Consider the following 24,037-nt stretch of genomic DNA (forward strand, 5'->3'; position numbering starts at 1 on the left):
ACAACGCAGCGAGATACTGAGTGTCAACGCAGTGGATTTGGAGTACATGATTGTGACCATTCTAAAGACGCTAGTGTCATCTGTTCAGGTGAGATATATATATTTTTTGGTCATCCACAAGATGTCAAACACTGTAAATGAAGCATTTATTTACAACTACTCTTACAGTCTTCAAATGCAAAAGATGAATCAGTTAAACTGGTACAAAAAGAAGGTTAAGTGTTATCTGTCTGAGAATGAGAGAACTGACAACTGAAATTAAGAAGGAATTTATAATCTTACCAGCTCCGTGGGCAGATGTCATCTCAGAAGGTGTGACACCCAGTGAGAAAATAGCAAGTTCAAAGAAGTTCTTGGTGAAAGTGAATCTGGCTGCTGTCGACTCCTCCGTGGACATGAAAGACCCAGCTGTGATGGAGTCCATCATGAATTCGGTAACTTATGTTAAGAAATCTTAGTAAAGTGTCTATACTTGTTTTTTAATGAAAAAACCTTCCAAATGTTTTTAAGACAGTCTTGGGTAATGAACGATCCCAGAAAAACTGCTTTATTAGCAGTTTTTGTGTCTCTTTCATGTCAAATTTCATTTAAAATGTAACAATAACAGTCTATAATTTGTGGTGTAATCATTAAATTCTCTTTTCTGTTGTGCAGATCAAAAATGAGCTGGGAGGTACGACTGGTGACCTAAAAGTGAGCTGGTGGAAACTTCCAGAAAAGAAAGATATCAAAAAACAAGAGATGTGTACTCCATAGTTCACACTGTTTGTTTGAATAGATGGATGAAGGCAGCTTACAGCCTGTAATACTGATGTGATTCATTTAATCTTTACTTTTCACATGATATCTGCATGTTTACTTGTTTTTTGTTGTGGTACATTTAGTTGTTAAACAAACATAATCTCTCTCGTTTGATGACTTATTTCTGTGATGATTTTCCAAAGGACACAAGTTCAGTTGGTGTCTTCAGAGAAATATTACAGTCAATATGAAATTCAACATCTGCTTTGAATTGAGGTAAAGGAAAGTGATTTTCAATGTAAGGAAGTTATATTTCCATTTGGTTTGCATCATGAAAAACAAAACATATGGAAATATATCTTCCTTGACCTTCCTTGTCCGTAAATAATTTTTCTCTGTCTGTCACAAAGTCAGAATTGAAAGTCAAACCACTTTATTTGAGAATTGACTGAAAAACTATCAAATAAAATGCATCTGTATGTTTTACTAGGACCCATTTCAGTTCAAACCTGTATATTAATTAAAGCTTTGAATATTTTTCTCTTTATTAGTGGAAAAAAAGCATGTTACATTTGTTACACCCCAGCCCAGGGGAAATCGGTGTGCGACACAAGGAAAAAAAAAAAAAAATGTTAAGATATTCATTGTGTGTACTCATGTTGTACAGTGTTTAACTGCATTATGGTTACTGTGGTTTAACAGAGACAGTGTTTTAGTGCTCACCACAAGGAGGCACTGTTTCATTGTACGTTCCTAAAACAGAAGAAGAAGAGAAATAGATACGGCACCTATGAAAAAAAAGTTTTTGCCGTGTGTTGAAGAGGAATAAAGTTCATAAAATATTAAGGACATTTTTGCCTCCGTCATCATTTCCCTTCGAGTTGATCGCTGTCGATGCTGCAATACTCAACAGGTTATGGGCCCAGGGCCGACTCGAAGAAGAGTTTTTTCTCATGAAGATCCGGAGCCACAACGGATAGCGGGCTAACGGCTAAATAGCAACATGGATCAACGAGGAGCAAGCAGGCTGCCTCGACTCATGTTTGACGGAGATGAGACCAGGTATGAACTTTGGGAAACTAAGGTGCTAGGATATTTGCACTTGTTGGGATTAAAAGACACCGTTCTGAAGGAACCGAACGGCGCGGCTGAAGTAGCAGCAGACGATAAGAAGAACGCTGACGCTTACGCCGAGTTAATCCAATTCTTGGACGATAAAAGCCTCTCACTGATTATGAGAGATGCCCCTGATAATGGGAGAAGAGCATTAGAAATATTGAGGGACTACTACGCTGGAAAGGGGAAGCCCCGAATCATCAACCTGTACACCACGCTATCATCGCTTCAGAAAAAGAGGGAAGAGACTGTCACAGACTATGTCATCAGAGCAGAGGCCGCCATTACAGCACTGCGCAATGCGGGTGAGACTTTAGGTGATGGATTATTGATTGCTATGGTTTTAAAAGGTCTACCTGAAAGTTTTAAGCCATTTGCAATACACGTTACTCACGATAAAGACGATATGACATTTGCTGAGTTCAAAACAAAGCTACGGAGTTTCGAAAGACACTGAAAAGTCAAGCGCATCCGAGTGTAGCGACAACGTAATGAAAACAGGAGGAAGAACCGGCCGTGAGCACACGAGATCCAGCGCACAATGCAGATACAAGAGCGATGTGGACATTGTGTGTTTCAAGTGTGGACTAAAAGGCCACCGAGCAAAAGTGTGCAGACGGAGGACGTGGTGCAGTCATTGCAAAAGCAGCACACACAGTGATACCACATGCAGACATAAAGACAAACAAGATGGCGCGCGGAAGGTCGCAGTTGAGAGCGGCAACGGATCCAAAGCAGAAACGCCAGATTATGCCTTCAGGATTAAGGGCGTAGACATCGAAGTCCAGCAGTCAGCGTACAGCATTGAGGAGAAAGGCCTGTTGGTGGACACTGGGGCTACCTCACACATCATTAACAGCATCGCCAAGTTCAAGAGCTTCGACGACGCGTTCAGACCGGAGTCACACAGCGTAGAACTGGCAGACGGTACCCAGTGCAGAGGCGTCACCCAACAGAGGGGGGACGCAGAGGTGTTCCTGATTGACAATACAGGCCAGCGACGCAAAGCAACGCTGAAAGATGCGCTGTTTATTCCATCATACCCCCAGAACATATTCTCTGTAAAGTCAGCCACTGCATTAGGAGCAACAGTCACCTTTAGACAAGGGCAGGACACGTTGACCCACAAAGACGGTACTAACTTTAACATTCATGTGTATGGCAAGTTGTACTATTTGCAGACTGAAGTTGAGGGTAATGATAAGTGTAACACCTGTCATGACATACAGGCATGGCACGAGATATTAGGCCATTGCAACTATGAAGATGTAGTAAGATTGCAAGGTGTGGTTAACGGTATGCAGATTAAGGGGAGAAGCGATAGACCTGACCAGGAATGTGAAGTGTGTATCCAGGGAAAGTTTGCACAAACCCGAAACAGAGATCCTGATACAAGAGCAAAGGCTCCTTTACAAATGGTACACACAGATTTAGCAGGTCCGATAGCCACTGAATCTATTGATGGGTACAAATATGTGCAGTCATTCACTGATGATTATTCAAACTCAGTGTTTGTATATTTCCTGAAGACGAAAACTGATACAGTGCAGGCAACAGAGAAATTTCTAGCGGATGTTGCACCATATGGCAACGTAAAATGCATTAGATCAGACAATGGGACAGAGTTCACATGCAGAGATTTCCAAACCCTGTTAAGGAAAAATGGCATTAAGCATGAGACATCAGCCCCGTACTCACCCCATCAGAACGGTACCGCCGAGAGGGGGTGGCGTACTCTTTTCGAGATGGGCAAGTGCATGCTAATTGAGAGTCAGCTACCGAAATGCCTATGGAACTATGCCATTCAAACTGCTGCTGTAACACGGAACAGATGCTTTAGTAAGCGAACAGGGAAAACACCCTACCAAATGCTGACAGGTAAAAAGCCAGACTTGTCAAAAATGCAGAAATTTGGGTCTGTGTGCTATGCATACAAACAGGACAAGGGGAAACTTGATTCAAAATGTGACCAAGGTTTCTTTGTAGGTTATGATAAGAACAGTCCCGCCTACTTAGTTTACCACCCTGAAACTGAGAAAGTTCAGAAACATAGACTTGTTAAGTTTGTGAGCAAAGTAAATGTAGAAAGACAAACACAGACAGATGAGGGAGAACTAAATGATGACGGTAGCAGAGTAAGACAGCCTATGGCTAACAGACCTTCAGAGAAAGGTGACAAGGACAATGAGGTTCCAGAACCTATTGTGACAGACACAAGTCCACAAAGTGGTATACCTGATGAGCGTGAACGAAAAGAGACAAGTGTGACAAGTGATGGATTTGTCAACAAAAGGTATCCTCTTAGGGAGAGAAGAAAACCGGGACATTTAAATGACTTTGTAGCTGCCAACAGTGGCAGCGATGAGATCCACACTACCATAGACTACTGCTACAGGGCAGTGTGTGGTGTCCCAAACACATTTAAGGAAGCCATAGAATCAGCTAACTCAAAGAACTGGATCAAAGCCATGGATGAAGAAATTCACTCGTTACGGGAAAATGACACTTTTACCCTAACCACTTTGCCAAAAGGGAAGAAAACAGTGGGGGGAAAGTGGGTTTATTCCATTAAGAGTGACATTGAGGGAAACGACAGATACAAGGCAAGGTTCGTAGCCAAGGGTTACAGCCAACAGTCGGGGATAGATTATGGAGAGACATTCTCACCAACAGCCAACTTAACTAGCATAAGAGTTTTGCTACAGAAAGCAGCGCAGGAGAGCCTGTTACTCCATCAAATGGATGTGAAGACAGCATATTTACACGCTCCCATTGATTATGAAATCTACATTGATCAGCCAGAAGGTTATGAAGAGGGAGAAGGGCTAGTCTGTAGATTACAAAAATCCTTGTATGGGTTAAAACAATCTGGTCGTAACTGGAATAGGATTTTGCATGAATACCTAACAGCGAACAGTTTCAGGCAAAACCCAGCAGACCACTGTGTTTATACCAAAGAGACTAAACATGGCATGGTGATTATGATCATCTGGGTGGACGACCTGATAATTGCTGCTGGCAATGAAAAGGTAATGAAGGATGCGAAAGAAATGCTTTCAGTCAAATTTAAGATGAAAGACTTGGGCAGACTTAAGCATTTTCTGGGTATTGATTTCACTCAGTCTGATGGATGTGTAACAATGTCACAAGAAACCTATGTCAACAAGATACTGATGAGGTTTAACATGCAGAACTGTAAACCCAGAGGAACTCCCTGTGATCAGAAGTTGTGTTACACAGAAGGTGCTACTAAGATAAGAGATGTGAGGATGTATAGAGAGGCTGTAGGCAGTCTTATATACCTTGCATCAGGTACCCGTCCTGACCTGAGTTTTGTGGTAAGCAAGTTATCGCAACATTTCCATGAGCCTACAGAAGAACAGTGGGGAACTGTGAAACATGTGTTGAGATATCTCAAAGGGTCCAAAGATAAGAAGTTGTGTTTTAGAAGAAACACAGATGAAAATTTGGGTCTAGTGGCCTACAGTGATGCTGACTGGGCAGGTGACACTGCCGACAGACGCAGCACTACTGGTTACTGTGTACGTCTATGTAACAACAGTTCTTTAGTTTCATGGAAGACCAAGAAACAGCCCACTGTGGCGCTCTCTACCTGTGAAGCAGAGTATATGGCTCTGGCTTCCACAATGCAAGAGTGTATATATTTAGAACAGCTTTTGAAAGGTATAGATGACTACAGCTACACTCAAACAATAGTGTACGAGGACAACCAGGGAACAATTGCCCTGGCTAAAAACCCTGTGAGCCGACAGAGGTGCAAACATGTGGACATTAAATATCATTTTGTAAGGTCCATTGTAAATGAAGGAAAAATGTGTCTGTTATATTGCACCACTGAAGAAATGGTTGCAGATGTTATGACCAAACCTGTTTCTAAGCTAAAACTTGCTAAGTTTGCTAACGTTATGTTTGGTGCTTAAAAGAAAAAAGAGAGAGAGAAAAAAAAAAAAGGAAGTGTGGTAGAGATTGTACGACTGTTTATCGTTTATTGTACAACTTTTCTTTGATTCCAGCAACCTGAGTACAAGAGGGGGTGTTAAGATATTCATTGTGTGTACTCATGTTGTACAGTGTTTAACTGCATTATGGTTACTGTGGTTTAACAGAGACAGTGTTTTAGTGCTCACCACAAGGAGGCACTGTTTCATTGTACGTTCCTAAAACAGAAGAAGAAGAGAAATAGATACGGCACCTATGAAAAAAAAGTTTTTGCCGTGTGTTGAAGAGGAATAAAGTTCATAAAATATTAAGGACATTTTTGCCTCCGTCATCATTTCCCTTCGAGTTGATCGCTGTCGATGCTGCAATACTCAACAAAAAAAAAAAGGAAAATGCCCCCACACTCCCTGCTCTCAAGGAAGACGAACCAAAAACTGCCACAGATTTACAATATCCAGTCAGTTTATTAAGTCCCAAAAGGTAGCGGGCGTCAGGGTGAGCATGGCCAAAACAACAAACAAAACCCCCAAAAGAAAATACAGGTTTCTTACCTGCCTCCCTAACCAAAAGCAGGAGAAAAGGCTCCAAAAGAAAATGGCTTCTCACAACAAAACTATTTACAACACAGCAAAAGCTTCGCATTCCAGAATTCATACTCATACAGATTCATACGCAGCCACATGCACAGTTCGTTGGGAACAGGAAGTATGTTGGGAACAGGAAGTAGGCAGGGGGCGTGCCGGTTCAGAAGGGTCCTCATTTATAGCCGGCATCTCCCAGTCCTCCACCAATGGTCAGCCTCCACCAGGAACTCACATAACATCAATAACACAGGACACAAACTACGCCACCCTCTGGTGTGGCAGACAAAAACAGTGCAAAACATCCATAACCCTGAATCATAACACACTTTAGCTGGCCTTTCCTTTTTAATGTTTGGCTTTATTGTATATTGCATTTAAATTACATGATCATTACGCTCTTATTACCCTACTCTTCCCTTTTCTGTGTGTATTTTGTTTTTCATATGAGTTCCTTTAGATGTCCAGTACTAACCAAAAATCTTGGAACACCTTTCCTTATGTTTTTCTTGCAAAATGGAAAATGGGTGCATTATATACGGCAAAAACAGAGTTTGTGAAATTCTAACAAAGACCCAAATGCCATGTTGCAGTACTATACTGCTATGGTAGCCAATGTTTCAAATGCAGGTTTGACAGGTTTGTGAATGTACACTTTATCCAAAACCTGGTGACGGTTTACTCATCTTTGCCAGTCGGTGGCTGTAGCTCAGGTGGTAGAGCAGGTCACCTACTTATCGGAAGGTTAGTGGTTTGATCCCTGGCTCATCCCTCATCCCCATCCCCACTCCTCGGGTGGGAGCGGCTTGTACCCGGCCGGGGCCTGTGTCCATTCCTGCTGCCCGGCGGAGGGCCATGGAGCAACCATTCATTCTACTTGGTCGCCCTTTGTCTGATACTCACTGTGTCTGTCTTAGCCTTTCTGTGTGTAATCTCAGAGCTTCAGTAGCTCTGTTCATAAAGAATAGCCTAACCAAAAAGTACAATCTCACTCATCACTGTTTTTCACATAGAAAATCCCGCCATGGCCACTGGCCACAAGGCAGAGAAGTTTTAAGAATAGCACTCACTGTAAAATCTTGGACAAATCAAATATGCGGATCATAATCACGGACACTTAGTTAAGACCAGGGTTGACAGAGACCACCTCCAGTTAGCTACAAGGGTGCTGATGGAAACCCTCTACTGTTGGCCAAAGATAAAGAGAGTGAGGGAAGGTATGTTAAAAAGGAAAGATGGGAATGTGGAGGTGAGCGTAGGGACTTTAAATGTAGGAATTATGACTGCTATAGTGGTGGTCAGCAGGGCACTCTTACGGAGTGGCACAAATTTCCATGTCATGCCATTTTTTATGTTCATGGAATTTTGGCTGTGCTGAATGAATAGAGTTCATATTTACCAGATAATATATATATTTTTTTTAAATAGAATTTTTGTCTCAATTTCAGAAATTAGCTTCAAATGGCTAAGCTACAGAGAAGCCGCCACATTTTATCCTAAAATGACCAAAAGGCCAAAAAAGGCCCAAATAAAAAACCTTAAAAATGACATTTTTGATCCCACATTTAATAGTATTTAATTTTATTTAGGACTACTCACCTTAAAGTTTGAGTTTTTATATTTGGCCACCAGGTGGTGCTACCGTTCAGAGCATGAAGCAAAATGTAACACTTTTTTGCTACAAGAGTGCCATGCTACTAAACTAAGTGTGTTTTGCTATTGATGGGGGATAATGGTGTGAGAGAGAAGAAACAATGAAAATCAGCTTCAACAACTGCTGAAAACAACACAGCAGAGAAACCAAGGCAACAACCAAAATATGAATTAATAACAGTAAATAATAAATAATAAACATTACTGAATAGTACTAGGTACTAATAATACAAGATAGTGAGTGATAGTGATCGTGTTTGTGTGTACCTGTTTGTATACCTGTCCGTGTGAGCACGCTTTTATTCATAAGGTTTCTCCATGTATGCATCTAGTGTGGGAAGCCAAAGCCCTGCCCCCCAGGACATGAAGCCAACAGACCCAGGGGGCCCAGTTCAGCAGACAGAACTGGACCCTGGGTCTGTTGGCAGACAGAAATGAATGCAGTAGACACACTGACACTCCCCCATACATACTTTATACTCCCAGGTGCCAACATGGTGCCAACAGCCCAGATAACAGCAGGTGTCAGCACGGCCCCTCCTGAAAACCCTCAGTGTCTATATGGATTTAAAATTAAGAGGTGGGCATCAGCACCAGAGGTGAGGCTGAATAAACATTTCGTCCCCTGGATGCCATTTAGTGTCCCCACCCCCAAGTCCCTATATGTATGTTTCATGAGAGTGTGAGTAATGTGAGTATCTAAGTTGTGGAATAATACTGAGGCACAGGTGACCAGCAGAAATAAGAGATCACCGAGACACTGAGAATAAATACTTGATTCTTGGCAAAAAATAAATAAAAAGAAAATACTACTACATCGGGGGGGTTTTATAGCAGTTGCAGGGAAGGGGGCATTTTTTTTGTCTTACAGGAAAAAAGAGAGACAGGATTTTAAATGGGTTATTTTTATATTTAATTTCACTGAGCTCTATGAAGTACACACTCCGTGGTCTTCCAAGTCATGTCGAAACTTGTATATGAATGCAGCTGCCTTCCCCCGGCTCCCCTCTGTCAAACATGATGGTGATTTCACATGGCCCAGTCTCATTGTGACACCGACTCGTCTTCACTGCATTATACAACTAAGTTCACACGTCTGCGGCATCTTCTTTCATCTCCTTTATTGTAATTTCCAGAGTAAAACATTCACCTTCACCATGAAACACAGCTCTGTATTTCTATGACAGCAGTCTGTATGTTTTTGTTAATGGTATTTATATAAACAAGTTATATATGTGAGAATATTGTGTCATAAAACAAAACTGGTACAGCAACAGGTTTTATATGTGAAGGATTATATGGAGACAGAGTAAGACAATATGAAGTCTTCCATTCAGTAGGGTCAGCTTGACACTGAGAAGTAGCAGAATCTTAAGAATTGCATTGCACAGAACAGCACAGAGATTTGCATTGGGAAATTAAATCAGGATGTTGCTGTTGAGAGTAAAAGACAAAGGAAAAAAATATGCAAACTGTTAGAGGACGTAACTCAGCACTGAAGGATGATGGTTGCTAAAGGTAAGGACTCTTTAAGAACAAGGAAATGTGTTTGTTTAACACAACTCGATGCTCAGTTATGATGAGTCCAGTGAGGTGTATACTTGCAAGACAGTTCAGGGGGAGAGTGAAATAAACTGGAATACAAAAGAATTAATTCTAAGCATTATTAGCTTAACTCATTCACTGCCAGCCATTGGCAGTGAATGAGTTAAACCCATTGACTCATTCACTGCCATTGACGGCTATAGACGTCAATGGCAGTGAATGAGTTAACTTAAGGGTTGTTGTTTGTTTTGTTTTTTACTAAAAAGCAGCTGTTAAAAACTTCCAGACAAGCATTCAGCAAAACTCATATTTGATATTTAGTTATACACACACATCAGCCACTTTATAAGGTACTTTATTGCTAGTAGTGGTGCAAAAATAATGAAGTACATGATATATGCTTACAAATACACCTCTGAGGAATATCTCGATTTGTCACTATATGCAGGGATTAAAGACTGTGTGGAAAATGTAGAGGCTTTTGACTGTTGCCAAGTTACTAAAAGCAAAATAACAAACTGTATGAACAGATGGAAATTACCCAAAAGAGCCTGAAGAACGCAAAGAGGACGAGACAGGAAAATAAACAGGATACTAAGGCAAGGACTGAGGGAAAGACGTCATTATTCATACAAAAAACAGTAATCATGGAGACAACAACAATGGGATAGAAGGAGAAGTAAAATTAAATGCAAAAGACAGGAAACAAATGTCTACCCATGTAAATCGGGGAATGAATAACAACCGCACTGAAAAAGAGACAGACAGGACATAAGTGAACTTAGCAGAGGGGAAGACAGAAGGATGAGATGGGGGGAGCTCTGTTAATGCTAATTAAACTCTATAAACACAACTGGTAACTAGTAACAAAGTATAATAAGAACTGATACTACAGAATACATCACAATCAAATCTATATATTAAACAAAAGGAGAGGCTAAGGATAAACAAGAATTCAAACTGAACAGCAACAAGCAAACTTTATTGTCACATATGTAACCCATTCATGTGTTACGCCCGTCAATGCGTTGTGTTCTGGCGTGAAAGTAAGAGGCAGGAGACAGTACTGGGTCTTTGGCTCTTTACTGCACATCTGCAACACAGAAATATGTGTCTGTTCTGTGTGTGTCACGCGACTGCCAGTACACCTCTCCTCCAGCCATGCTGAAAGGAGCTGTGCCTGCAGCTTCATTAACACTACAATAATATAATAAATAAAATACAACAAATTGTTTTAAAACATTAACTTAAGCTCTCAAAAACAAAAAGCACAAAATAAATAATATGTCACTAAAAAAACATCAAAAACAACTTATAAGAACAATAAACAAAATAATTCAAAAACAAATAAACAGTCAGATAAATACAATTCAATAACCAGGACCCAATATTCTGGTACTTATAGTTCAAACATTATACTTCAGTACAATTATATTAATAACCGCCATCTAACAGGCAATACAACACTGTACTTATAAAAATAATGAATGAAAGACTGCATCTCCAAAACATGAGAACATCTCCATACCTGCAACACAGAAATATGTGTCTGTTCTGTGTGTCACGCGACTGCCAGTACACCTCTCCTGACGAAGGAAAAAAAGAGTGCATTTCAGCTGCGTTCTCGGCTAAAACTCATTATAAGCGTATATTAGCGAACTCCGCCCTCCACAAAACTTATCCCGAATGAGTCTCTTAATGACAAACAAAAACGCGGCGGTTCGGCTGTATTCACATGGCAGCTTGGGATCTGAACAAACTTTAATTAGCTGAGAGCAACGTGGCAGTGACTTACCTCCGGCCATGCTGAAAGGAGCTGTGACCGGGGCACACATGCACGCGCCTACGTCACCACGCAGCGCACACACACACACACACGAACGCACACAGACTCAGATCACACAGGTAGGAGATTGAGATGCAAAATCACATATTTAATCCAAAAAAAATGTGTTTTGGGTGAAATTCAAAAGTATTTAACACATATGTCACACATACACAGTCATACAGTGTACAACATGTAGTGAAATGCTTGTGTCCAAGCTGCACACGTAGCCGCACCGCTCCAGAGTTGGGCTTTTAGCATTGGGGGGGGGGGGGGGTGTCAAGCCAGCACCCTTATTGGATACCGGGCGGGAATCGAACTTGCGACAAAGGTGTGTAGTCTTTTCATTACACTATCCAGTTCCGACCACCCACCAGTCATGACAGGGTTGGCCTAACTTCCAAATGAGCAAGTAAATTTTAATTATTTTACTTACCACATGATATGACTGTGTGATTAACCATGAACCCTTATACATTAACCTTGTAATAGGTGGAAATTGAATGTGTTTTAAAATGTGATTTTGTCACGGTTCTGGGTCGGTTCGACCCAGTAGTTTGAGTTCTGATGTTTTGGTTTATTTTTGTATGATTGTTGTGTTTTCGGGTGCTATTATTATTATTGTTATTAGAATTCTTTGTGTCTGTTTGTTCTTGTTTAAGGATTTGTTCTTCGGTCGTGTCTGCTTAGTATAGGTCTAGTTCCATGTGTCATTTTTTTAAGTCGTGTCTTCTGTCTTTGTAGTTGCTGGTCCGTCTGTGTATCTACCATGTTCCTTTCGTGTGTTCTCCCTGCTGTCACCGTCATATACCATCTTCCGTCTTCCTTCATGTTCAGGTTCGTGTTCTTGTTCAGGTTCAGTAGTTTAGTTGTCCCAGTATAGTTTAGTTCTCCGTTTGCCGTTTGCCCATTCTTATTTTTGTGTTCAATAAACCACCTTCACACCTTCACTACTGCCTGCGATTGGATCCTCCTTTATTATTTCCACACGGCTCATCTCACTTTTCTGTTAGCGTATTTACATATTTACATAGCTGCAGGGAGACAAATTGCAAACAAGAAAAAAATATAAAGACGGTGTATGTTTTTGTGTTCTGCCAACACTTCCCCTACATTTTTCACTTATATTTGAATACCCTATAGATACTGACAGTTAACCATATTACACAATGTTCAACTTTTTTAATTCAGCTGATGTTTGCTGTTAATATTTTATGCACATTAGTCCAATAATAGTTTTACGCGTGCTGAGGTGTTTTCGTAGTGTTTTATTGTTTCTTTTCTAAAGGGAATGGTTTGAAAATGCTTCCACCACTAGTTATTTTCAGCTCTGTGTTTGCGCGTGTACTGGGAAAAATTCACCGCATGCCACTGTGTCAATTTCCAATATCCACTGTCAATGTCCACGCACAGCCAATCACATAGTTTTCCTTTTTGAGTCATTTAGTTAATCAGTAATCAAAAACAGTAATTTAATTTTCTACTGATGCTTTTTACCTGATGGAGAGCTTTTATTTAAAAAGTCAGTGTCCTCAAAGACTGGTACGTTCTTTGATTTGGTATATTGTTTGTGATGGGAAGGTCACACATCAGCCTGTGGGTGTCACAAACAAGGATGCAGTGGACTCAAGAGCAGACTCAATTGCTCGTACTATGTACAATTTATTGAAAGGAAAAGGAACTTAAACAAGACTGGGTCTAACAGAAATCATTCGCAGGAACTGAGGGAGGCCCGAGGGCGGAGAAACGGACGTAGAACACAGGGAGAACACGGGCGGGAACTTCTGCAAACACAGGAGAAGGGTTTTACTGAATGGGAACCAATTAAAGGGCAGAGGTGAGTGGTACTAGAGGAGAGTCTTGTGCTTACTTGAAAACACCGGCTATTAGGCGGGGAAGGGGTTGCCGTGGGAGCGTTCCAGGGATGGTGGAGAGTGTGGGGAGGCTGGTCCAGGTTCCAAGGTGTCCAGGGAAGTTGAAGTATGGGCTGGAGGGCAGGCTGAGAAGAAGATGTGGTCCTAGGGTCCTGGGCAGACTGTAGAACGGGACGGAAACAGAACCAGCGCTGCTGGTGAGTACGACGGGTGATGAATCTGGAGAATACAGGAGACGGAGAACACATTAACCCACGATCCAGGCACACAGAGTCCGAGCACAGAGGAGGCCAAGTTTACCACGGGTGGTAGCAGGACGAACTGGCGAGGAGTGGCAGGCAGTGCTGGCTTAAAAACCCTCTAGATGGAGCCCTGGAAATTGGAAGCAGGTGATGAGCAGGCCAACTCCACCCCAGGGGACGGACAACAGGAACCTGGACCACACCCGACCCGACACTCCCACAGCATATGACAGTGGGTGGAGCTTGGCATGTGGTTATTTGAATTTAATAAGTCAAATTAAATCAGGTGTGGTTAGAAATGGCTCTCCAACTGTTTGTCTCCTGTTTCTCTGTGGTAACTATTCTTTTATGCCAAGGTGAGAAAGAAGTTTTATTTTTATTTAATATTTTCTCATTGTGTAGTTTATTACAAGTTCAACTGCACCTCTTTAAAGACTATTGCAGATAAAAATGTGTTCTTTAGATACAAACAAACTTGTGAACCTGCTTGTAGGCTGACACAACATGGGAATGTGAGTCAAAATGGATCAAAGAAGGAACTCTCATTTAAATCCACCTGACCAGGTCAAAGAATTAAATACATTATTATTACAATGCATTAATTTTCTTTTACGTAGTCTAAGTTAAAGTCAAATTTATTTATATAGCTCATTTAAAACAACTATTGACCAAGGTGCAGTACATTTAAGATAACAAAAAGAGGAAGGAAGACATGATTTTAAAAAAAACATTGAAATTTGAAAAATTAAGAAAAATAAGCATTAAATGAGAAGATTTGAGTAGGAAATAAGACAAATAAAAGCGGTACAAGCTCATTGTGATTTAAAGGCCAAGGAAAAAAAGTAATACATATTACTTTAAAAAAACAAAAGAAAACAAAATAAAACAAGTAATAGTGTTTTTATACTGACAAATAGAAAGTCAGTAGAAAGCAACTACCTTGTGACTGGCAGTGCTGAATTCAATAACACTTTATTAATCAATAGTAACAATAACGAGGACGTTTTAGTTTATCTTTAACAATATCTACTAAACTGGTTAATAACAGGTTTGTTGGCCAGTGAAATTATCTGGATCATAACTGTAAAGTTGTCCCTGGTGTTTATAAAACTTTCTCAATGGTTACTAATGTTCACTGCAGCTATAATATTGTTATAATGTTGAAACTGGTCATTATAGTACTACATGTTTTAAACTTAGTGTACACAGTCAGGTGGTGTAAATCTTAACATATTTATTTTATGTTCCACTTTGCAGATGGTCATTCACAGCTGTTTGGTAAGTATCCAAGAACAATTTAACAACTTCAAGTTTCAAGTTTGATTTCAACCCTGTTTGTTTCCTCTGAGCTACACAATAAATAGATTCAGTTTGACTCAATTCTATTTTATTCATATAGTGCTAAATCCCAACAACAGTTGGCTCGAGACACTTTTATATATAAGCTATATATAAAAAAGCTATTATAAAGGTAATAGATAGCACTGTCCTCATTTGTGCCACGCATTGCTTATTTAAATTTCTGTACTACTTGGAAAAGAAGAAAACTTTTCTCTCCTCCTTTTGTGTTTCTCTCTCACACACACACACACGTTTTCTTAGTTCTCTCCAGGTTTGCATTTAAGCATGCGATTAAAGTACACATGAAAAACTTATAAGCTAATTTACATCATGGACCCTTGTAACACTGTCTGCATAAATGGATTTAAGAAATAAGTCCTTAAACTTGAAGTTTTTAGAACATGTTCGGCACCATCTTCTGTCAGTGCAGAATGTAACGTCACCATATTCGTTGGTCAGCTGTGGTCAATAGGTCTACATTTGTTTATGATAGCTAATAGCAGAACCAATAACTCCAAAATAAGAGAGTGAAAGTAGACACTACATCCTTGTTTTTTGACAGAAAAACTGTTATGTCTTAAATCCAGGTTCACAGACAGAATTGCATCCATGTCAGTTTTTGAGGGCAGGGCTCAATGGCGTGAATTAGCCTTTATACATGTAGTGTTTTAAGTCCACTTTGAATCATCTGTCATAATTCAGATTTAGAAGTTTTCGGTTTTGTGATTAAGAATTAAACTCTTTTTCTGTCTGACTTAGTTTTTAGGGCTATTTTTAAAATGTTGCTTTTAAATAAAAAAATATCAATAAAATTACTTTTAATTTTATGATAAAACAAATAAATAATTTGTAAATCTAATACACCCAAATTGTATTTACAATAGAATGTAGAAAACGCATGAGTGGTGTGATTTGGCCCTAACATTGCATTAAATTGAATTGAAGTGTGGATTCGTCTCTGATTCATACAGCTTTAACTCGCATTTGTGGATGGAGAACTCTGTTCACAGAGAAAGATGTCAAAGTTCAAATATTTCTGAGCTCATGAAGTGTTTTCCATGATCCCTGCTTTTAATGAAGCGCTGCCTGAAGGACCTAAGATTACAGGCATTGTTAAATTGCATTTTCATTTACATTTTACACAGGATCTTTGCTGGAATTGGATTAGCAACAAGTATTAATAATCTGTCAGACTATAGTTTTTATCAGTCATCACCAGCCACAATTACTGTAAATCTTCTCCTTTTCATAGATGTTATAGTAGGGACATGTTTAAATTACCAAACATTACAGAAAAATCATGTAAAGTTACCTGATAGTGATGGGTGACGTTTGTAGCTAAACAGGTCCTGTAGCAGCACCGTTTCCAAAACACTAGTTTTGGGAGTGTCACCTGCAGAGATGGGCAGTAACGCGTTACTTGTAATGCATTACTGTAATCTGATTACTTTTTTCAAGTAACGAGTAAAGTAAGGGATTACTATTGCAAAATCGGTAATTAGATTACCGTTACTTTCCCGTAGGAACGCTGCGTTACTGCGTTACTAAAACTGTGATTTTTTGCGAGAATGTCTCATGACAGTGATGTAACCGAGTGCGCCGTTGGTGACAACAGCTGTGTGCAGATCAACAATGGATCATATATCGATTGTGGGAGAGAGTATGAGCATGCAACGTTTAAAGCGTGGAAGTACTGACCTTACTTTGAGTTTGATTCCATAAAAAGTGACAAAAACATTAGCGTCCGTTGTGCGTGGGAAGAAAACTTATTTTTACAGCGAAAAAAACCCCTAAACATCCAAGCAAGCACCGAGTGCGCAACGACGTAATGGGAAATTCACAGAGAAACTCGCAGATTTTTCAACTGACCGCGGCACACCTGCACCAGGGTAAACCTCCGCCTACTCCAGTCCTGCTGTCCAGGTGAAAATAGAGCAACAGGACCGCTAGTCTGTGACTTTATTTATTTTCTGCTGTGTTTTACTTGCATCTATTTGAAAGAGTGAGTGTAAACACAAAAAATATTTTATTTTATGTGCTGGAATGTGCAGAAAATAGGTTTAAATGTTAAACTAATTTATTCAAGTCAGAGAATGTTGCATATAATTAAATTTTTGCTTGATGCATAAAGTTAAAAGATTAAAACTGATAAAACAAGTTAAAAAAAGAGACTTTTCCATTTGATTACATTTTGTATGATGGATTATGCAGAAAAAGTAGAATTGGGCTGAAAGATCTATCGCTTTATCACCTCTTCAGATTGTAAATCGTGTTTTTAAAAAGTAACTAAGTAATTAATTACTTTTGAAAATAAGTAATCAGTAAAGAAACAGGATTACTTTTTTGGGGAAGTAATCAGTAATTAGTTACTGATTACTTTTTTCAAGTAACTTGACCAACACTGGTCACCTGTACCGAAGTTTAGGTGTTGCATTATTATTTAGTTTTGCTTTGTGATCTATGGCTCCTTAAAAAAATCTTCAACACAGGACACTTTCATTTGTATAACAAATTGTTAGAAAATGCATACAAATTTAGTTTTGTCATCAAGGATGCTGAGAAGTAAATGTTTTCTTTCTTTTTTTTCTAATTGTGTGGTTGTGGTTTGTTAACAGAATTAAATGTTGACAACAGGAAATTAGGGTGTCCTGATTGTTTAAGAGTTGTCATTGTGAAATTTTAAGTCTTAACATTTTATCATTTGTATGATATAAACATAGTTACAGAGGACAAATAATTCCCAGTGTAATCCTGTGTTAAAGCTGTTTGTAACATTTTTTTTAAAGAAAAAGCTAATATCTCAATGAGTGTAAATGTTTCGATGTTTCTATTCATAAAAATGTGTGATTTAACATTAAATCACATCTGAATCCTCAGTTTGTACTTGACAGAATTTATGATACATGCAATAAGGATTGTCTGGAGATTGTTTTACCACTTTAACAATAAAGGCGTGTTAGCTATACAAAATATGCACATTAAACAAAATGCCATCAAAATTATGGGTAGACTGTTGTACTTTTAAAAACTTCATACTGTTAGAAACGTTCGCTTTTAGAGTGTGATTTTCCTTTTCTATAATTCAGTTATGTGTCCTGTATGTTCTCTCAACAATCTGTGGTCTCTGTGTTTTGTTTTCAGACATCAGATTAGCCGGGTCTGGATTGACTCAGTGCTCTGGCAGAGTAGAAATCTATCACAATAACAGCTGGGGAACAGTCTGTGATGATCGCTGGGACTTAAATGATACTGAGGTGGTTTGCAGACAGTTAAACTGTGGACCGGCACTAGCAGCTCCTCAGAAGGCTTACTTTGGTGCAGGAAGTGGACAGATTTGGCTTGATGAAGTGACCTGTTCAGGCAGTGAAGACTTTCTGACTGACTGTCCCAACAGTGGATTTGGCAACCACAACTGTGACCATTCTGAGGACGCTAGTGTCATCTGTTCAGGTGAGATATATTCTTGGTCATTCACAAGATGTCAAATACTGTAAAGAAAACTTATTTTTACATCAAACGATACAGACTTAAAATGTAAAAGGCAAATGAGTTAAAACAGGTACAACCAGAAGGTTAAATAGTTTGTGTTAAATAGCCAAGAACGGCATCTAACTTTAAATCTGTGACAAATCAATTACATGCATGTCTGTCTTCGGTGGAAACTCTTTGAGTCGTTAAAAGTAGCTGCAGTTATATTATAATATACTATAGTAGTGCAACCAATATATATGTAGCCTGGCTAAATTAACCAGCCCAGAACACAGATTATCTTTTAATCTGAATGATAAAGTAAGCGCTCAGAAGAAAATAAAAAAGGTTGTAAAAATAAAGAAATAAAATTGTTACAGACAGTTCTTATCCAGTAACAGCTTTGTGCACTGGTAACCCACTGCTACTGCAGGTTATTTCCCCAACTTTATCAGCATCTGGAACTCAAGGACGTCTAGCGTCATTTTGTGTCTGATATAAACCCATACATAAATAAAACAAACTTAGCAGTGCAAAAATAACTGTAGTGGCTTCTCAGTGCATTAATTCAGCAGAAAGCGGAATATAGATCCCTCTGAGATGAACGGCGAAGTTGGTTGCAGCAACTCCTGGTGTCTTAACTGTTCCACACTTTGCATTTAAAACAGATCACGCAGCGAAAAAAGGCATTGCACACCCACATAAAACCAATGCAAGCTAGCACTCCCGTGAATGTCTCTGTAGATCCCCATGATCCCTTGAGCTCTCAGGGGTACCCCAAAAGAAACAGCGCCATCCAGTGGCATGTCCCACAATATCGACCTTCCACCTGGCTACATTCTCCCCTGCTTAAGAGTCAACGTCCCCGGTGACTCAATTGGTATATCTCAACTCATGCACTGCTTCTTTAAAGAGGGCAGTACCCATATTAGTCAATAACTGAGACAGTATCTCCGGGCTCAAAGTGATGGCATGACATGCTGATACAGGGACATGTTAAGGGTTTGAATGCACTCCAGCATTAGCTCTTTGACTCCGACGGGGCACTGGTGTTGGTGTAATGACCCCAATATCCCTGTTGGTTTCAGTAGCAACTGTCTCTGGTGTGGACACCTGCTCAGAGGCAGACGGTGCAGTAACACGAGCATCATCAGTGTTTACAGACTCTGAAATGCCACTGCTTTGAACTGCTTCCCTGTCTTCATCAGACCCCTGCTCTGCAATTGGGTATGAGGTTTCTTCGAACAACACATACTCAGGATCTGAATCTGAACAGCCTGTTTTCTCTTCTGTCATAGGACCCGCTACCACAGGGGATTCATTATTTTTCTTTTTCCTGGGTGCAGGAATTGGGCCAATACAAGGTCTAAGGTTAGCTCTGTGAACCCGTTTTACTGGCCCACCCTCCACAGGCTCCACCGCATGTGTGCTGCCCTGGACTTCGACAACCCTATAAACCCCAGGGCTCCAGGCGTCTTGAATTTTGTTCCTGCCTTGGGGCCAGTGTTGCAGATAAACTAACTGACCTACTTCAACAGGGGGGCAATAGACCCGGGTTTTGTCCAGCTCAAGCCTTTCTGCTGCTTTCTGCTCCGTGTACTGCCTTGCTCTGTTATGTGCTTCATTTAAGCGCTGCTGATGCACAACCAGCCAGTCATGTCTCTCATCAAGCACCTGCTCCTGACCTAGTAAAGCATCTACAGGAAGGTGGGGGTGCACTCCAAACATGAGGTAATACGGCGAGTGACCTGTGGTGGCATGGGGAGTCACATTGTATGCATAGACCAACTCTGCCAAATACTCAGGCCAACGGCGTTTCTTGTCTGGTGGGAGGGTACGCAATAGGTCATGAAGTGTCCTATTGAAACGTTCACATTGTGCATTACCTTGGGGATGATGTGGTGTAGTACGGCTTTTTTAACCCCATATAACTTGCACAGTTCATGAATCACATCACTTTCAAAATTTCTGCCCTGATCAGAATGTAACCTCTCTGGTACACCATACCTCATGAACCACTCTCTGAGCAAAATCTTAGTAGTTGTATCAGCTTTCTGGTCGCGTGTGGGGAAAGCTTGTGTGAACTTGGTGAAAACATCTGTAACCACCAACACATTTTCCTGTCCATCTGAGGCTGGCTCCAACACGCTAAAATCTACTGCAACCACTTCAAGAGGTCTAGTGGCCAGAAAGGACTTGACAGGGGCATGAATCTTGGGCTGTGGCAACTTAGTAAGCACACATCTGTAGCATTTCTTAATCCACTGGTCCACTTCTTCATACATACCAACCCAAAAACATCTCTGTCTTAACAGATTCTGGGTCCGCTCCACCCCCTGATGCCCCATCTGATCATGCACACTCCCCAGTACAGCTTCTCTTAAACAAGCTGGCAAAAGGAGCTGCTGACACCTCCCCAAATGTCCATCCTCAATGACCCGATACAACAATCCAACAAACTCTATGATACGTGACCACTGCCGGAGCAGAGAAATCACAGACTTAGCCAAACCTTTCCTCTGCTGGTGTGTGGGTTTCTTCTTTTTGTCCCAAAACTGCCTAAAGGACTTGATAGTAGGGTCAGAGCTCTGAAACTGTCGCAACTCTTCCTTAGAATACCCTGGCAGAGTGGGTGTATTCCCTTGGGAATCAGTAAAATGGGTGTCTTGCTCAATTGCTGTGACCCGGGCCTGCCTCACCTGACAACATTTTACACCTGCACTTACTAAGTCCAGGCCTAGCGTTGTCCCTCTGATGACTAGGTTACAGATGCATATGCATCCATCAAACTCCTCCTCACCTCCTGCAGGCTGGGGCTCCCCTGCTAATGGCTGTCTAGAGAGGGTATCGGCTGCTGTGTTACACCGACCAGGACGATACTGCACCTCAAAGTCAAATGGCGCTAACTGGGCAACCCAGCGCTGTTCAATGGCTCCCAGCTTTGCTGAGTTCAGGTGGCAGAGGGGGTTGTTATCTGTCACAACTGTGAATTTGGAGCCTAAGAGATACCCCCTAAACTTCTCAGACAAAGCCCATTTAAGGGCGAGGAGCTCTAATTTCATACTACTATAATTTCTGTCATTTCTCTCTGCATTTCTCAACCTTCGGCTGGCGTATGCTATAACACGTTTCCTGCCACCCTGCAGCTGATAAAGAACTACTCCCAGTCCTAAACTGCTGGCATCTGTCTCAACAACAAATGGCAGTGAGAAATCAGCATAAGCAAGTAGGGGGGCACTTGTGAGCTTCTCTTTCAGCTGTTCAAATGACTCTTGACAAGATGGCGTCCACACACTTTCAAGCAATTTTTTATATTTAGCTAGACTGTCCTCCTTGGCCCATGCATTAATCAGATCGTGCAAAGGACCTGCCAGCTGCGAAAATCCATGGAGAAATCTCCTGTAATAACTGCAAAATCCCAGGAAGGATCTCAGCTCTTTAACTGTGGTGGGTACTGGCCACTGCCTCACTGCAGCTATCTTGTCTGGGTCCATACCTATCCCTTCAGCTGAGATCTGGTGACCCAAAAAGCGTACACTAGATTGGAGAAAACGACATTTCTCCACCTTAACCTTCAGCCCAGTTTCCCTGAGTCTCTGCAACACTGTCTGAAGATGTGCCAAATGGTCTTCAAAAGTTGATGAGTAGACTAATATGTCATCTAGGTACACAAACATAATCTGAAGGATTAAGTCACTCATAGTGGCCTGCATGAGTCTTTGGAAAGTGGCTGGACCATTACACACACCAAAGGGCAATCTGGTATATTCAAACAACCCAAATGGGGTTGTAAAAGCAGTCTTGTGCCTCTTCCTTTCGTGAACTGCCACTTGATGATAGCCACATGCCAGGTCGATAGTCGAGAAAAACCTTGCACCATGTAATGCATCAAAGGATTAATCTCTTTAGAGTGTGATTTTCCTTTTCTATAATTCAGTTATGTGTCCTGTATGTTCTCTCAACAATCTGTGGTCTCTGTGTTTTGTTTTCAGACATCAGATTAGCCGGGTCTGGATTGACTCAGTGCTCTGGCAGAGTAGAAATCTATCACAATAACATCTGGGGAACAATCTGCGGTGATGGCTGGGACTTAAATGATGCTGAGGTGGTTTGCAGACAGTTAAACTGTGGACCGGCACTAGGAGCTCCTCAGATGGCTCACTTTGGTGCAGGAAGTGGACCGATTTGGCTTGATAATGTGGGCTGTTCAGGAAGTGAAAGTTCTCTAACTGAGTGTCAAAACAGTGGATGGGGAACAAACACCTGTGCACACGATCAGGATGCTGGTGTCATCTGTACAGGTGAGAAACTTTTAGATGCTGAAGATATTTTAGGTCATTATGTTTTTGTGTCTCATGCAAGAGTTATATGCCGCACAACACTGTGAACATGATCAGGATATTTTTGGTCATCAACAAGATGTCAGATACTGTAAATAAAACTTCTTTTTACAACTACTGATACAGTCTTCAAATGCAAAGGCCAAATGAGTTCAAAAAGATAAAACAGAAGTTAAATGGTTTGTGTTTGAGACTGGGAGGGCAGATAAATCCATGTTTGTAGTCCTGGTGTCCACTCCAAGCCCAGAGAAAAAGGGCAGGTTGAAATCCTCCCACTTTACTACAACAACCTCACATAATTTGAAGTTTTGTCATTAAAAATGTTGATAAAAGGGGGCCATTGTTTTCTGTTGTTGTCTGTTTATTAACTTAATCCAGCGTTAACAAAAGGAAGGAAGCGTGTCAACCATAGTGTAAGAGGACAAACATTTCCTTGTAGTTTTACATTTTTGGAGGAATGCTAGCTGATAAGTATTGCCAGACAGGTAAATCATACCTGTCTGATCGCACTCAGTTTATTCAACTCAAATCCTTTACTTCTCAGCCCTTTCCTCTGACCAGGCGTGCCCCAGGGATCTGTCCTGGGGCCCCTTCTTTTCATTATCTACCTTCTTCCGCTTGGACACATTTTCCATAAATACAATATCCAGTTTCACTGTTATGCCGATGACACCCAGCTTTATCTGTCCACTAAACCTGATTCTGCTCTTCCCCCATCCTCCCTCACCCTCTGCTTAGCCAAACTAAATTCATGGTTCTCTTCTAATTTTCTCAAACTCAACAGTAACAAATCCGAGCTCCTCATGGTAGGCACTAAGTCAACATTATCCAGAAACCAACAGTTTCTCTGTTACTATCAATAACTCGCCGGTCTTCGTTTCTTCCTCTGTGAAAAGTTTGGGTGTCATCCTCCACAGTACTCTATCTTTCAATTCACACATTAATAATGTCACTCGGTCTGCATATTTTTAATTGTGCAACATTAATCGTCTCCGTCCTTTTCTCACCCCACATGCCACTGCCATTCTTGTCCACAGCCTTGTTACGTCCCGGATCGATTACTGTAATTCATTTCTTTTTGGTCTTACTCAAAAGTCCATCCACAAGCTTCAACGTGTCCAGAACTCTGCGGCCTGTATCATCTCCAGGACCCCTTCTATCCACCACATCACTCCTGTCTTGCAGCAGCTTCATTGGCTCCTGGTCGAATATCGTATCAATTTCAAAATACTCTTGTACACATTTAAGGCTATTCATCATCTCTCTCCTCCATATCTCTCTCATCTGGTTCAGATCACCAGCCCATCTCGGTGTCTCAGATCTTCTTCTTCCCTTTCTCTCTTTGTCCCCT

At 40.8% G+C, this 24,037-nt stretch overlaps 2 long non-coding RNA genes across 2 annotated transcripts; both read right to left on the bottom strand.

Annotated features, from left to right (window-relative positions):
* Window positions 1-9,935: 9,935 nt before the first annotated feature.
* On the bottom strand, window positions 9,936-11,462 carry LOC113017587 (uncharacterized). The gene is made up of 3 exons (XR_003271515.1): window positions 11,392-11,462; window positions 11,125-11,182; window positions 9,936-10,689 (listed from the first exon to the last, which is right to left on the bottom strand). It is a non-coding gene; the product is annotated as an uncharacterized LOC113017587 (long non-coding RNA).
* A 1,601-nt stretch (window positions 11,463-13,063) lies between these two features.
* Window positions 13,064-13,340, bottom strand: LOC113017588 (uncharacterized). The gene is made up of 2 exons (XR_003271516.1): window positions 13,292-13,340; window positions 13,064-13,205 (listed from the first exon to the last, which is right to left on the bottom strand). It is a non-coding gene; the product is annotated as an uncharacterized LOC113017588 (long non-coding RNA).
* Window positions 13,341-24,037: the final 10,697 nt, after the last annotated feature.

This window comes from Astatotilapia calliptera, unplaced genomic scaffold (assembly GCF_900246225.1).
Source record: "Astatotilapia calliptera unplaced genomic scaffold, fAstCal1.2 U_scaffold_153, whole genome shotgun sequence".
NCBI classification, from domain to species: domain Eukaryota; kingdom Metazoa; phylum Chordata; class Actinopteri; order Cichliformes; family Cichlidae; genus Astatotilapia; species Astatotilapia calliptera.